Source organism: Lithobates pipiens, unplaced genomic scaffold (genome assembly GCF_037356315.1).
Source record: "Lithobates pipiens isolate NorthernLeopardFrog02 unplaced genomic scaffold, aLitPip1_a1.2 Scaffold_61, whole genome shotgun sequence".
NCBI lineage: Eukaryota > Metazoa > Chordata > Amphibia > Anura > Ranidae > Lithobates > Lithobates pipiens.
In genome coordinates, this window is record NW_027507883.1 from 1806436 (window position 1) to 1821709 (window position 15274).

Below are 15274 nucleotides of genomic sequence, written 5' to 3' on the forward strand. Positions count from 1 at the left end.
AACATCCAACTTACAAACATCTCCTACTTGCAAACGGAAGGAGACAACAGCAAGTGAGATGAAAAAAGATGGACGACAAAACAAATTATACAGGGGTGATAACCCTTCCCTATGTTTTCCAAAAAGCTTAAAATGTTTTTTTTTGACTGGAGCTACACTTTAAAAATGTACCAGTTGAAAATGACAAACAGATTCAACTTAACACAACAAACCTACACAGTCCCTGTCTTGTTTGCACCGCCTGTATACTGCTGTTCTGAGTATATAGGGCCTGGGGGCCACACGCATTTACTTTTTTAAATATGGGTACGGGGTTCCCCTTAATATGCGTACAAGACCCAAAGGGGCTGGTAATGAGCAGGGAGGGCTACCCATGCCATTTTTCTTAATGATTTTCAACCATATTGCAGGAACCAGATATAACATTAAAACCGCAAGCAGCTTTAAATGACGTTATTTCCGTTAAATGTCATTTTGTGCAGGGACTGTTCTAAACACGGGAAACACGTGGCACTTCACAGGCATACTACAGACACCCCCCAGGCACCATATTTAAAGGAATATTTCACTTTTTTTTTCCACTTTAATCGTCATTAAAATCAGTGCTCCCGCCAAAACGGCCGTTTTTAAAACATTTTTTCTTGCATTGACCCATGTCCCCTGGGGCAGGAGCCAGGTCCCCAAACCCTTTTTAGGACAGTATCTTGCATATTAGCCGTTAAAATTAGCACTTTTAATTTCGAACGTTCGAGTCCCATAGACTTCAATGGGGTTCTAACGTTCGTACGAATTTGGGGTCCGTTCGAAAGTTCTGGTGCGAACCGAACCGGAGGGTGTTCGGCTCATCCCTATTCCTTAATATATAGGGATTTGTCATTAGGAAATAACAATTCGTAGGAGTGGTGAAGTTGGGTTAATTCTATAACTTCTGTCACAGTAGGAAGAGAGTCAGTTTTCCATTTTCTAGTTATAGATAGTCTTGCAGCTAAAAGTATATGTGCTACTACTTTACGATATTGTTTGGGAATCGTATGTAAATTCATATTCAGAATGGCTAGTTCTGGTGAAAGTTGAAGGACAATACCTGTTACGGAAGTGAGTAAATGGGAGATTGCCTGCCAGTAGTTATGTAAGCTTGGGCAGTCCCACATAATATGAAATAGGGTCCCCAATTGGGTACAATTTCTCCAGCAATTAGGTGACGAGTTCCCCTTGAATTTTGCTAGGATATGTGGAGTCAGGTATTGTCTTTGAACAATTTTTTGTGCCAATTCCCATAGTGTAACACATGCAGTGGCCCTATATATGCTTTGTAGGGAAGCCATCCATTGTTTAATTGAAAAGTCTTGCCCCAAATCTTGTTCCCATTTAAGGAAGGAAGGTAGTTTGCTGGGTATGTTTTTTTCCCCTAGAATTGGGTATATTGTAGCTACTCCTTTCTGTGAGGTGGCATGGTTATTGAGGAAAGACCATATTTTAACCGGGATTGAAGCTCTGAGTTGTGGATTGTGTAGCAGACACTTTTCTATTTGAATATATGTAGATCGCTCAGAATTCGGAAGCTGTAATTCATTACTTAACTGAGAAAAAGACTTTAATGAGCCCTGTTGGAAGAAGGAACCAAGTTTGATATCCCGACCCAAATTCCAGTCGTGTATTTGTACGCCAGGAATTAATGTTGGTATGATTGTTAGAGGAGGGTTTAACACCGTGATTGGAGTTTTATCCCATTTGTATGTGATGATTCTCTGCCAAGAGTGTAGCGTCGCTTTCACCGTTGGTGGGTATTGAGCTGTAATTGTGGACTTAATTTTCCTACTAAGTAACCAGAATTGCATATTAGGCTGTCGTGTGATGTCTTTCTCAATTTTTCCCCATAAAGTTTTAGGAGTAGGCAAGAACCATTCTTGCAATTGGGTCAAAAGAGTTGCGTCATAATAATCCTGTAGATCAGGTACGGTCGCACCCCCTATATTTCTATGTTTAATTAGTATATGGTATGCGCAACGGGATTTTTTGCCATTCCATAGATATTTTCCCAAACTGCTTTGTAAGGATTTAAAGTAGTATTTAGGGATACATATTGGAAGGGACCTGAGTTGATATAATAATTTTGGTAAGTTCATCATTTTGAAAGCTGCCAGACGACCAGCCCATGTAAATTCGAATTTACTAAGTGTTAGACCATCTTACATTTCAATTGTAAGCTATAATTAAGCCTCTAGTCTGGTTGCTAGGTTGTTCTGAAGTAGAAGGCTGAGGGACTGGGTCAATCTCAGTTCGTGCTGGACTGGCGGAAGAGTGCTCATTCCTCTGAGAAGGCCGGGCTAGATCTGATTCAGTCTCTCTTCCAACTGCTTCCAGGGCAACATGGCAGGCAGTCCAAATGTTTGGTTATGGCTTATGAAGCGAATGGCAGATCCTATTCTAACTGTTCATCCTTTCTTCCTGGGAATTCGGTGTTTTGATCTTGGAATGGTTCTTAGCTTTTCTTGGTTAGAGTATGAGGGCACCATACTACAGCCAACAAACTTTGGCCAGGCCAAAATCAACGTGCCCTATTCTTGGTTCAGACTTTAGGGACTGGGTCAAGATGTCTTCTCCCCATAGGGGAAAAGGTATGTGTCACGACCGTCCTGGCATCCCGATCGTTCCTAGGAGATCTACTCACAGAGGTCCCATGTTGAGAACCCGTCGTTCCCCTTTAGCGCGGGCCAACGCGAACGGACGCACACGGTTACGTTCCGGTACGACCGGGCGCACGCGGTGCGCGACGTGGCAAACGAGCGCGGGGTCACGAACGGGCGCACGACCTCCTACGGGGGCACGCAGACCCGTCGTGCGACCGGTTTGGCGCCCTAAAGGCTTCTTAAGGACTCGGTTTCCACTCTCCCCTCGCTGTCCAGTCTACAGCGTGTTCTGAGATTCTGTTTACCTGTTACCTGCTAGTTTGATTCCTGTGACCCGGCTTGTTCTTGACCACGTTTGACTGCTGCCTGCCACCGACTACCTGCCTGCCTGACCACGTCTCTGCCTCTGCCCTTGTACTGTGTTGCCCGCCTGCTGCCGACCCTGCCTGTACCTGACTACTCTGCTGCCTACTGATCCATCCGGATCTGCTTGTGCCTGCTGTTCCTGTCTTGACCTGCCAGTGTCTGCTGTCTCCACTGACAACCACCACCTTGCCAGTCCATCAGTCTGCTCCTGCTGTCTCCTGCCGACTGCCATCCGTGTTGCTGTTGTCGTCCGGACCTACCAACACCTGCCAGGCACTTGTGCCCCCTGAACTTTCGAATCTCTGTGTCCATCTCCAGGGGTTCTTGAGCCAGGGGCTACGAGGGGCCGCTCCCTGCACTCCAGGCTCGTCCACCAGGTACGTGACAGTACTGGACAGCCATGTCCGAGCCTACGCAGGGAGCCTCCCCTATGGACGAGCTCTGCCGCCATCTTGCCGGCCTGACCCAGGCGGTGAAGAGTCTGCAGGAAGGTTATGGCCGACTGGAGGAACAGGTTCAAGCCCTGTCCGCGACCCCGCCGGCTGCTTCTGGGCACCATGCCCCACCATCAGTGGTGATGATGCCACCCGAGCCCAGGGTCCCTACCCCGGAACGGTTTTCGGGCAACCGGAACAAATTTAGAGCCTTCCGCAACTCTTGCGAGCTCTTTTTCGCTTTGCAACCAAGAACCTTCTCTCTCGAGGCGACCAAGGTGGGGTTCGTCATCTCCCTATTGACGGACGAACCACAGGCCTGGGCACACCGCCTTTTGGAGCGAAAGGATCCATCTTTAGATACTCTAGACACCTTTTTCCTGGCAATGTCAAGACTTTACGAAGATCCTCAACTTGCTGCGACTGCAGAGGCTGCCCTACACGCCCTACAACAAGGTCGCAGGCCTGTGGAAGATTACGTGTCGGAATTCCGACGCTGGAGTTCCGACACAGAATGGAACGATGCAGCCCTCCGGTACCAGTTCCGTTTGGGCCTATCTGAACCGCTGAAGGATGAATTGGCACGCATAGGCACCCCAGAAACCCTGGAGGCCCTCATAGACATTTCGGTCCAGATCGACAGACGTCTAAGGGAGCGTCGCCAGGAGCGCTCTTCCACAGCCACACGCCCCATCTGGATGTTGCCACGTGTACCCAGCTCAAGTCATGCGGCTCCACCTGCCCCTGCCACAGCTACACCAGATCAGCCGGAACCCATGCAGCTGGGCCTACTCCGTCCCTCTCTGACACCAGAAGAGCGGCAACGACGTCGGGTTGGGAACCTCTGCCTTTACTGCGGAGGTTCAGGACATTTTGTTCGCACTTGCCCAGCAAAGATGCGTAAGTGCCTTTTCATTCCATCTGTTCCTTTGCCTGTGCTACCTAACAACACTACTCACCTGGCTGTCCCTGTTCTTTTACAGCTTCCAGAAAGGACTGTCCGGACTCACGCAGTTATTGATTCTGGGGCGTGTAGTGGCTTTGTGGATACGACCTTCGCTCTAAAGAACAAGATCCCCCTTCGGCCCAGAGAGAAGGGACTTTCAGTATTTTTGGCCGATGGTTCTACCCTTGAATCCGGACCAGTGACCCAGAAGACCACCCCTTTATCTGCTATCATTGCCGGGACCCACCAGGAATTCCTATGCCTAGATGTTATTAAGTCACCACTATTTCCCATCATCCTAGGCATGCCTTGGTTGAGAGCGCACAATCCAAACATCAATTGGGCCACTGGGAAGATTGAGTTTACTTCGGACTATTGCCGTCAACATTGCTGCCCTGTTGATGATAGAGACTCTTCTGCCCTCCTCTGTTTGGAAACAGACCCTGAGACCCGACAAGCTGTACCCAAGGACTACCACGATTTCCTGGATGTATTTAGTAAAAAAGGGGCTGAAACTCTACCACCCCACAGGCCATACGATTGCCCGATTGAATTACTACCCGGGGCAGAGATTCCCTTCGGAAGAATCTTCCCCCTATCTGAGTCCGAGCTGGGTACCCTGAGGTCCTACTTAGATGACAACCTAGAGAAGGGATTCATCCGACCTTCCACCTCCCCGGCAGGCGCAGGAATCTTCTTTGTCGAGAAGAAGGACCATTCCCTTCGCCCGTGTGTGGACTACCGGGCATTGAATAAAATTACTATAAAGAATCGCTACCCCCTGCCACTGGTACCTGAACTTTTTCAGAGACTTGGTTCTGCTAAAGTCTTCTCCAAGCTGGACCTCCGGGGTGCCTATAATCTTGTCCGCATCCGGAGAGGTGACGAGTGGAAAACTGCCTTCCGTACCCGCTTCGGGCACTTCGAATACCGTGTAATGCCGTTTGGATTGTGTAATGCCCCAGCCACATTCCAACACTTTGTTAATGACATTTTTAGAGACTACCTTGATTTATTCGTAATAATTTACCTTGATGACATTCTAATCTTTTCCTCCACTCTAGCCGACCACCGAGAACACGTCAAGAATGTCCTGGCTCGTCTCCGACTTCATGGCCTGTACGCCAAGCCTGAAAAATGTATCTTCGAAAGACAGAGCATCCAGTTCCTGGGTCTGGTTATTTCCATAAAAGGGGTGGAGATGGATCCCCAGAAGGTCTCTGCTATTCAAGACTGGCCTGCCCCATCCGATAAGAAGGGAGTTCAACGGTTCGTGGGGTTCGCCAATTTTTATCGTAAGTTTATCAGAGGATTCTCCTCGATCATCTCCCCTATCACCGGTTTGACCAAACAGGGTCAGAAGTTCCGTTGGACCCCCGAAGCGCAGGAGGCTTTCAAGACTCTGAAGGACCAGTTTGTTTCGGCATCAGTCCTAAAGCATCCTGACTCCGCGCTACCATACATCCTGGAAGTGGACGCTTCTGAAATAGCGGTAGGGGCGGTGCTCTCCCAGAGACAAGGGCCTAAGTCTTTGCTACACCCGGTCGCCTTTTTCTCCCGTAAATTGTCCGACGCAGAGAAGAATTACGATGTCGGTGATCGTGAGCTGTTGGCGATAAAGGCAGCACTCGAGGAATGGCGCTACCTCCTTGAGGGCGCCACCCACCCGATCCTGGTTTATACAGACCATAAGAACCTAGAATACCTCAAATCAGCAAAAAGGTTGAAACCGCGTCAGGCCAGATGGGCGCTCTTCTTCTCCAGGTTCTCGCTACATATTACCTATCGTCCAGGATCCAAGAACGTCAAGCCCGACGCCTTGTCGCGCATGTTCAGCCAACCAGAGAACCCCCCGTCTTCAGATACCATTCTCTCCGCGGGAAGCTTCCTCCTGCTCCAAGGGGATCTAATATCTCAAGTTAAGCAGGCCTCCATGGGCACTACTCCTCCACCTGGCTTCCCATTGACTTCTAGCAACGACCTTCTTTGGTACGAAGGCAGGATCTTCATCCCCCAGGAAGCACGGACTTAGGTTCTGGCCGCTTGTCACGACCACCTATTGGCCGGCCATTTCGGGGTATACAAGACCTTGGAGCTACTCCGACGCTCGTTCTGGTGGCCTCGAATGAAGGATGACTGCAGGAGATACGTTGAGGCCTGTACCGTCTGCATCCGAAACAAGAACAGTAAGTCAAGAGCCTGGGGTTTACTGAAGCCACTGCCCGTTCCTGACAGACCATGGAGGATGATCTCCATGGATTTCATCGTCGAGTTACCCCCCTCAGAAGAATACTCTACGATTTTTGTCGTGGTGGATAGGCTTACCAAAATGGCCCACTTCCTACCCATGAGGGGCACCCCTTCAGCCACAGAGACAGCCAGGACCTTCATCAGAGAGATCGTGAGGCTCCATGGCGTCCCCGCTAATATCACCTCCGACAGGGGGGTGCAATTCACTTCAAGATTCTGGAGAGCACTCTGCGGTGCGCTGAAAATTGACCTCCGCTTGTCTTCCGCATATCACCCCCAGACCAACGGCCAGACCGAGAGGACGAACCAGACGTTGGAGCAGTATCTACGCTGCTTCTCGTCGTTCTCCCAAGACGACTGGGCTCCGCTTCTTCCTTTGGCCGAATTCGCCTACAATAATTCAATGCACTCTGCCACCAAGCAATCTCCATTTTTTGCGAATTTTGGCTTTCACCCACTGTTTCTGTCTGGCGACCTCCCCGAGTGCCCAGTTCCAGCGGTGCAGGAGAATCTCAACTTCTTCGAGACAAATAACAAACTTTTGCAAGAAACCTTGACCAAGTCGCAAGAATACAATAAAGAGGTATTCGATAAGAAGAGAAGGGGGGAACTGGACCTCAAGGTCGGGGATCTGGCCTGGCTGTCCACCCTGAACCTCAAACTATCCTGCCCATCCAAGAAATTGGGACCGAAATTTGTGGGCCCCTTCCCAATCGTAAGAAAACTGAATAGTGTGGCATTCGAGCTAAAGCTTCCGGAATCTTTTCGGATTCACCCTGTTTTCCACGCATCGCTACTTAAGCCTGCAGTTCCAGATTCTTTTTCTGATCGAGTTACTAATCCTCCAGAGCCTGTGATGGTCGATGGGGAAATCAAATTTGAGGTGGAATCCATACTTGATTGCAGGAAGAGGCGGAACCAGGTCCAATTCCTGGTTAAATGGAAGGGGTACGGGCCCGAAGAGAACTCTTGGGAACCAGAATCCAATATTCACGCGAAGAGACTAATTTCTGCTTTCAAGAGATCCCACCCGGGTAGGATGGCACAACTGGGCATCCGGAGGCTGCCCCTTGGGGGGGGCAATGTCACGACCGTCCTGGCATCCCGATCGTTCCTAGGAGATCTACTCACAGAGGTCCCATGTTGAGAACCCGTCGTTCCCCTTTAGCGCGGGCCAACGCGAACGGACGCACACGGTTACGTTCCGGTACGACCGGGCGCACGCGGGTGCGCGACGTGGCAAACGAGCGCGGGGTCACGAACGGGCGCACGACCTCCTACGGGGGCACGCAGACCCGTCGTGCGACCGGTTTGGCGCCCTAAAGGCTTCTTAAGGACTCGGTTTCCACTCTCCCCTCGCTGTCCAGTCTACAGCGTGTTCTGAGATTCTGTTTACCTGTTACCTGCTAGTTTGATTCCTGTGACCCGGCTTGTTCTTGACCACGTTTGACTGCTGCCTGCCACCGACTACCTGCCTGCCTGACCACGTCTCTGCCTCTGCCCTTGTACTGTGTTGCTCGCCTGCTGCCGACCCTGCCTGTACATGACTACTCTGCTGCCTACTGATCCATCCGGATCTGCTTGTGCCTGCTGTTCCTGTCTTGACCTGCCAGTGTCTGCTGTCTCCACTGACAACCACCACCTTGCCAGTCCATCAGTCTGCTCCTGCTGTCTCCTTCCGACTGCCATCCGTGTTGCTGTTGTCGTCCGGACCTACCAACACCTGCCAGGCACTTGTGCCCCCTGAACTTTCGAATCTCTGTCTCCATCTCCAGGGGTTCTTGAGCCAGGGGCTAGGAGGGGCCGCTCCCTGCACTCCAGGCTCGTCCACCAGGTACGTGACAGTATGACACATGCCATTCCCACACAAATAGGTTTAAACGTCCATAATTTAAACCATATGAAAGTTTTCAATGAAAACTATTCATTAATGTCCATGTATAGTGTAGCCAGTAGCAAGCAAAAACAGAGTAGGGTTCAGACACAATGCACATAGATATCACTTGCTGCCCATTTGCTAGAGCAGGATTTAGACAGGACCCCCTCCCAAGCCCACTGTAACATTGTTTGTATATAATGCTGTTAACTACCCATTTGCTGCTCATTAGTATGCCCACCTTGGAGCAGTGTAGAATGCATTGCCAGTGATTTCCCCTTGCGCATATGCTCTGTGGTCCCAACAGAGCAGATTTCATAGGCAATGTAAATAGTAAATGGTTGCTCTACTAGAGCCGGTGCCACATCACCAGGTGGCACCAGGAATACCAGGTGCCGCAGGCTTTTTTTAATGTGTAGTCGGCGTCGAAGACCTGTTTTATTTTTCTGCTTGTTTGCCGAGGTGACCATCTTGGCGTTTGTCAAGAGGGTTGAGAGTGGCAAGCAAGATCGCCTGAGGCCACATCACCCTGAATCCGCTAGATATCATCTGATCTCGGATTCTAAGCAGGGTCAGGCCATGTTAGTAGCTGGATTGGAGACCTCCTGGGAATACCAGGTGCCGTAGGCATTTTTTAATATGTTGTTGGCGTCGACGACCTGTTTCATTTTTCTGCTTGTTTGCCGAGGTGACCATCTTGGCATTTGTCAAGAGGGTTGAGATTGGCCAGCAAGATTGCCTATGGCCACATCACCCTGAATGCACACGATCTTGTATGATCTCGGATGCTAAGCAGGGTTGGGTCTGGTTAGTACCTGGGTGGGAGACCGCTTGGGAGTACAAGGTGCCGTAGGCTTTTTATAATATGTTGTTGGCGTCGACGACCTTCCGTCTTGTCGGGTGCCAACGGGATGCCGAACCGTTCCGCTACGTGTTCCAGCGTCGCCAGCAACACCCCGCACACTCTGGAATCCGGCGGACCCACGCAGAGAAAGTCATCCAAATAATGGATAACAGAGTTCAGCCCTGCGACATCCCGCACCACCCATTCCACAAATGAGCTAAATGTTTCAAACACCACGCATGAAATGGAGCACCCCATGGGGAGGCAACGGTCAACATAAAACATGTTGTCCCAATGACACCCCAACAACCGAAAACTTTCGGGATGGACGGGGAGCAACCGAAAAGCCGACTCAATGTCTGTTTTCGCCATCAGCGCCCCCTGCCCATATCGGTGGACCCATCTCACCGCCGCATCAAAGGACGTGTAGCTAACTGTACACTCCTCAGGATCAATGGCATCATTGACCGACCCCCCTTTCGGAAAAGACAAGTGGTGAATTAGCCAAAATTTCTGCGGTTCCTTCTTTGGAACCACCCCCAAAGGAGAAACCACAAGATCAGGGAAAGGTGCTACCAGAAAAGGGCCTCCCATCCATCCCAACTCTACCTCCTTACGCAGCTTCATAGAAAGCACGTCAGGATGCAGCAAGGCCGACTTCAGGTTCCGCGGTACCTCTAACCTACCCGGTATCCGAAACCCCTCTGTGAAACCCTCCTCCAAGAGGCGTGCTGCCTTCCTATCCGGATACCTACTGAGAAACGGTCACATCCTTTCCACCATCACTGGCGTCCTCCCTCTTTTGCACAGCATCTCCAGATCTGTTCCTGCCCTGTTTAAAACAGCGTGACAACGGGTGCGTTCCCCCGCAGCCGGAACACTCGTGCTTGTACCGACAGGATCCGCCGAACTTACAGGATCCCTCGTTGAACTGCCAACACGTTCCCTTCTTTCTACTGGCCGATTGTCGGGGAGCGGAAGATCCACTGCCCCCCCCCTGAAAAAACTGGCCCAGTGCCCTCGCCGACGTCATCGGGCGCATCCACAGACTAATGTCCTTGTGGTCCCATCTCAGCGACGGCCGCACCGCTCTCCGCTGGCAAAACTGTTCATCGTATCTCAGCCACGCGGTTCCCCCGTACACTCGGTAAGCTTCCCCAACCGAGTCCATGTAACAGAAAAGAGCCGAGCAATGCTCAGCGTTCTTTTCACCAATCACACTCGCCATGATGGCGAATGCCTGCAGCCAATTCGCAAAGGTCCTCTGTATCAGTCTGTACCGCCGCTTCAACTCGTCATCTTTTTTAGTATCATCCGGCTTGACCCTGTCCAGGTTGAACTTCTCTAGTGGTAGTAGTGAAAATATCTCCACATACTCACCCTTCCCAACGGCCCTTCAAAGCAGACATACACCTAGCATTTCGAAGAGTCCGCCAAACGCACAATGTCTTGTCTAGTAGAGGACTCGCTCCCGCTCGATGCCTTAATGGGCACTGGCGGCTCCTGCCCCACGGGCCCAGACACTGCCGGGACCACCACTTCCGTGCCTTTTGCGACACCCCCGGACACCCCGCCAGAAGGGACCCACGCCGCCGCCGGGCCAGCAGCAGCCCTCTCCTGGTGCTCAAACCTGCCCACCAGCTCCTTGATCCCAGCCAGAAAACCCAACAGCCCACTCTCTGCCCTGACAGCCCCACCTGTCCTCAAACCCCCCTGCTCCACCACCTCCTGTGTACCCGCACTCACAGCACCACCGGCACCCGCCGAAACAATCCCCCCACCAATAGGTAAACTTAAAGGGTACTCACCGGGCTGCACAGGAGCGATCCCACCAGACGATCTCTCGGACACCCTAGCAGGGATTGGACTTCTCGGAACCTCCTCCTCCGATCCGGACACCTTACCCTCCAACCTGTGACCGGACATCAGCGCATCCTCTCCAGACAGCCCACCAGGGGACACGGCCCTGGCTGTCGAGGGTAAAACAGCCGACCTGGCCTGCCGCCGTGCTGCGTACCCGCCAGTGGATTTTTGCTTTGCCTTTGTAGGGCCGGTGCGGACCACCTCAGCCCCGTCCGAACGACCACCAATCGCCGACGCCAGTCTCCGTCCCTCCTCACCCGACCTGGCGATGCTAGCCCTGGGGGGGGTGGACCCACCCCCGTAGCCTGAGATCTCCCCCGCTGAGGTCCTAACCCTGCGTGTTCCACGCTGGGTGGGGGGGCTGCATCCACTCCTACTGCTCTCCTATGGGGCCCAGAGGCTCCAGTAGATCCCCCTTCCGGCCTGCTCCTCTGTCCCAGCCTCCTTGGGGATGGGCTCCTCAGTCTCCCCCCTCCAGTCCTGGTGGCTCTCTTCGCCGGGGGCCCGATGGAGCCCTCCCCGGACTGCTGGCATCAGCCCTCCCTCTCCTGGGGGGTTCAGGTGAAAACCTGGATGGGGCCGTGACCTCCGTGGGCGCCCCCCACCCCCCCTCCATCCGTGGATGTCCCCCCCGGCTGCCCCAGAAAAACCCCCAGTGTCTCCTGCACCCATGCCTCCCCCCGAGTGGCTGCCTCCTCTCTAACCTTTGCAATCAGCTCCTCTATGGCTGCCATGCTGCTGTCCCATACAAACTTTTTTCTTGAATGCTGCCTCGTGGAGGGGACGGGATCAACTTCTCTGCACTGAGTAACTCCCACCCTACTCCCCTCGGCCAATCCCCCGCCCCTATCATGCAGGGCTGACATGCACTGTTCACACAGTCATGCCAGCCCTCTGCCTACGGGGTTTTGTTAACCCCTGCGGCGCCAGGCTTTTCTGGAAAGCATTTTATTGTTTTAAAATGCCTAGCTTGTCAATATTACAATTGAGTGCATTGTGTTTTAAAGGTTGTTAATGCAATAATTGAGGCCTAAAGCCCCATATCATCCTCCTTGTGTTTTTTAATGTTACCAATATCTCGTTGCAGATGACCGGAATGAGCACAAGATGTATGTGTGAAATGCGTCCACATGACCATAGTTTGGTGTCTTTGGTGTTATCTTTGTGAAACAATATAAAAGGCAATCGGAAGTTGTGGATCTGCAGTCATTTCTTTCTTCCTTCTGAATGGAATGATCTGGCTTTGTTCAGGTCTCAGCTTGGCGGGCGGACGTGCCGACTGGTGGCTCAGGTCTACCAGTGGGACAGGAAGAGCGGCTGGAGGGGGGGTTGGACGTCCCCTCTCGAACGGATTTTAGCCGCCTTGGTTGTTATCACTAAAAAGCCAACCGTTCTAAAAAAAAAGTAACACCTTCAAGCCACGAATGCAAATTTGCATACAGTAAGAGCGACGTCGTGCCCAAATATTGTCCTTTTCCTTTATTTTTTTATTTTTTCCCCACAAATAAAACTTTCCTGGTGCCACCATGGCAGCATACCTGTGATAGCTCCGCCCCGGAGTCCTCCCCTCAGGATAGTTAATAGCTTATAAAAATGACAACATCTCATTTTTTTCCTCATACCTAACGGATAGTGTTTGGACGTATCTTACCTCTGCCCTGGGCAGTTTTCCGTCTGGGTTCTGGCCTCTCCCACATGCAGTCCCCGACATCCACAGACCGCCCCCCCCCCACATCCACAGACCGCCCCTCACATCCTGCACAGACCTGCCCCCACATACTCCACAGGCTGGCCCCCACATCTCCAGACTGGCCCCTGACATACCACTGGCCCCCAACATACCACTGGCCCCCAACATCCACAGACTGGCCCCCGACATCCACAGACTGGCCCCCACATCCACAGACTGGCCCCTAACATCCACAGACTGGCCCCCACATTAACAGACTGGCCCTCGACATCCACAGACTGGCCCCCGACATCCACATACCATGACTGGCCCCCGACATCCGACTGGCCGCCGCTCTGACATCCACAGTGACAGACTGGCCCCCGACATGCCGCCGTTGCCGTGCGGAGACATTTAACTGTGGCACCGCCCACTGCACTTTACACTGATACACACACACACTGGCAGCGGGGGTGGGCGGCGCCACAGGTGTAGACCAACTTCTGGTCTTCTTAAAAATGGCAGCCGACGGAGACATTGTCCTCCCATAGACCTCTAGCGGCCGGCGGCAAAAAAATGGGAAGTTCAATTTCTTGGGACAAACCGAATTTCCCGGGACATTTCCCGGGACAAAATTAATTCGGGACAAATGTACTAATCCCGGGAATGTCCCGGGAAATTCGGGACAGTTGGCAACTATGATATATATATAATCAGGGGGGGTGTATGGCCAGGGGGTTTCATGGGATTCTATTGTGCTTTCTTTAGTATTCTGTCCAGTCGCTTTCTGCCCTTGCCTGCCCTGCGATTATGAGTCAGCCGCTGCTAGACCAAGACCCTTCCTTTCTTAGGTAAGGGTTCGTACCTCATGTTTTTTATTTTTTTTCGTTTTTTTTGTGTTTATCCCAGACTAAAAGAGTGCCTTGCACTATTACTTTCGTTTCAGCCCTATACACAAGAGAACGTCTAATCAGACATCTGGTCATCACAACGGACGCACACGCCCAAGTTCGGCGCACAGCCGCTCAACTAGCTCTCATCATTCTAAGGAAAGAGCAAGATCCAAAAGGCATCGGTCAGCTAGCCCTCCCAGGCAGGTAAAGAGGGAATGTAGGGCGTGATGTGCACCCCCGATGACAGATAAACTGATCTGTAAAGACTGTTTTCAAGCCTGCACGGATCGCTAAAAGGCAGAGGTGGAACAAGTTACAGAGTTGATCAAAAGAGTGGTTAACCACTTGACCACTGGGCACTTAAACACCCTTAATAACCAGACCAATTTTCAGCTTTCGGGGCTCTCACATTTTGAATGACAATTACTCAGTCATGCAACACTGGACCTATATGAATTTTTTATCCTTTTTTTCCACACAAATAGAGCTTTCTTTTGGTGGTATTTAATCACCGCTCGTTTTTTTTTTTTGCGCTATAAAAGAAAAAATACAGAAAATTCTGTAAAAAAATGAATTTTTATTTGTTTCTGTTATAAAATTTAGCAGATTAGTAATTTTTTCTTCATAAATTTTGGCCAAAATTTATACTACTGCATATCTTTGGTAAAAATAAGTACAAATTGGTGGATATTATTTGGTCTTTGTGAAAGTTATAGAGTCCACAAGCTATGGTGCCAATATCTGAAAATTGATCACACCTGAAGTACTGATGGCCTATTTGAATTCTTGAGACCCTAACATGCCAGAAAAGTACAAATACCCCCCAAATGACCCCTTTTTGGAAAGAAGACATTCCAAGGTATTTAGTAAGAGGCATGATGAGTTTTTTTTAAGTTGCCATTTTTTCCCACAATTCTTTGCAAAATCAAGATTTTTTTTATTTTTTATTTTTTCTCACAAAATTGTCATATTATCAGTTTATTTCTCACACACAGCATATGCATACCACACATTACACCCCAAAACACATTCTGCTATTACTCCCGAGTAGGGATGAGCTTCGTGTTCGAGTCGAACGTACGTTCAACTCGAACATTGGCCGTTCGTGCGTTCGGCGAATTCCGAACGTTTTGGCCGTTCGCGTCAAAATTCGAGTGACGCGCGCGCGGACCACAATGCACTGCGTTGGCGCAGTGCATTGCTGTCCGATGATTGGCCAAGCATGCACTGTGACCCCGCATGCTTGGCCAATCGCAGCGCCGGCAGCGAGGAGAGCCATGATTGGCCACAGGCATCCTGCCTGTGGCCAATCATAGCTCAGACTGTGTAGTGCACGCCCCACACTATATAAGGCCGCCTTTAAGGCGGCCTCCTGTAGTGTGTTACTTTGCATCTGAAGCAGTGGGTGTTCTGTGTACCTTCAACACAGTACACACCAATCGTTTTTGGCTGATTTCCTATCTTGCTGCTGTGTAGTGGTTGTTGTCTGTGCCCTGACTGCAG

General features: G+C 50.9%; 1 long non-coding RNA gene and 1 pseudogene across 1 annotated transcript in view; both read left to right on the forward strand.

Annotated features, from left to right (window-relative positions):
* LOC143958290 (uncharacterized) overlaps positions 1-14038 on the forward strand; it is a 29231-nt gene extending 15193 nt beyond the window's left edge. The window contains exons 2-3 of the long non-coding RNA XR_013270124.1: positions 13647-13729; positions 13825-14038. This is a non-coding gene — a long non-coding RNA (uncharacterized LOC143958290). The remainder of the gene's footprint in view (positions 1-13646; positions 13730-13824) is intronic.
* On the forward strand, positions 9240-9358 carry LOC143958362 (5S ribosomal RNA; annotated as a pseudogene).
* Positions 14039-15274: the final 1236 nt, after the last annotated feature.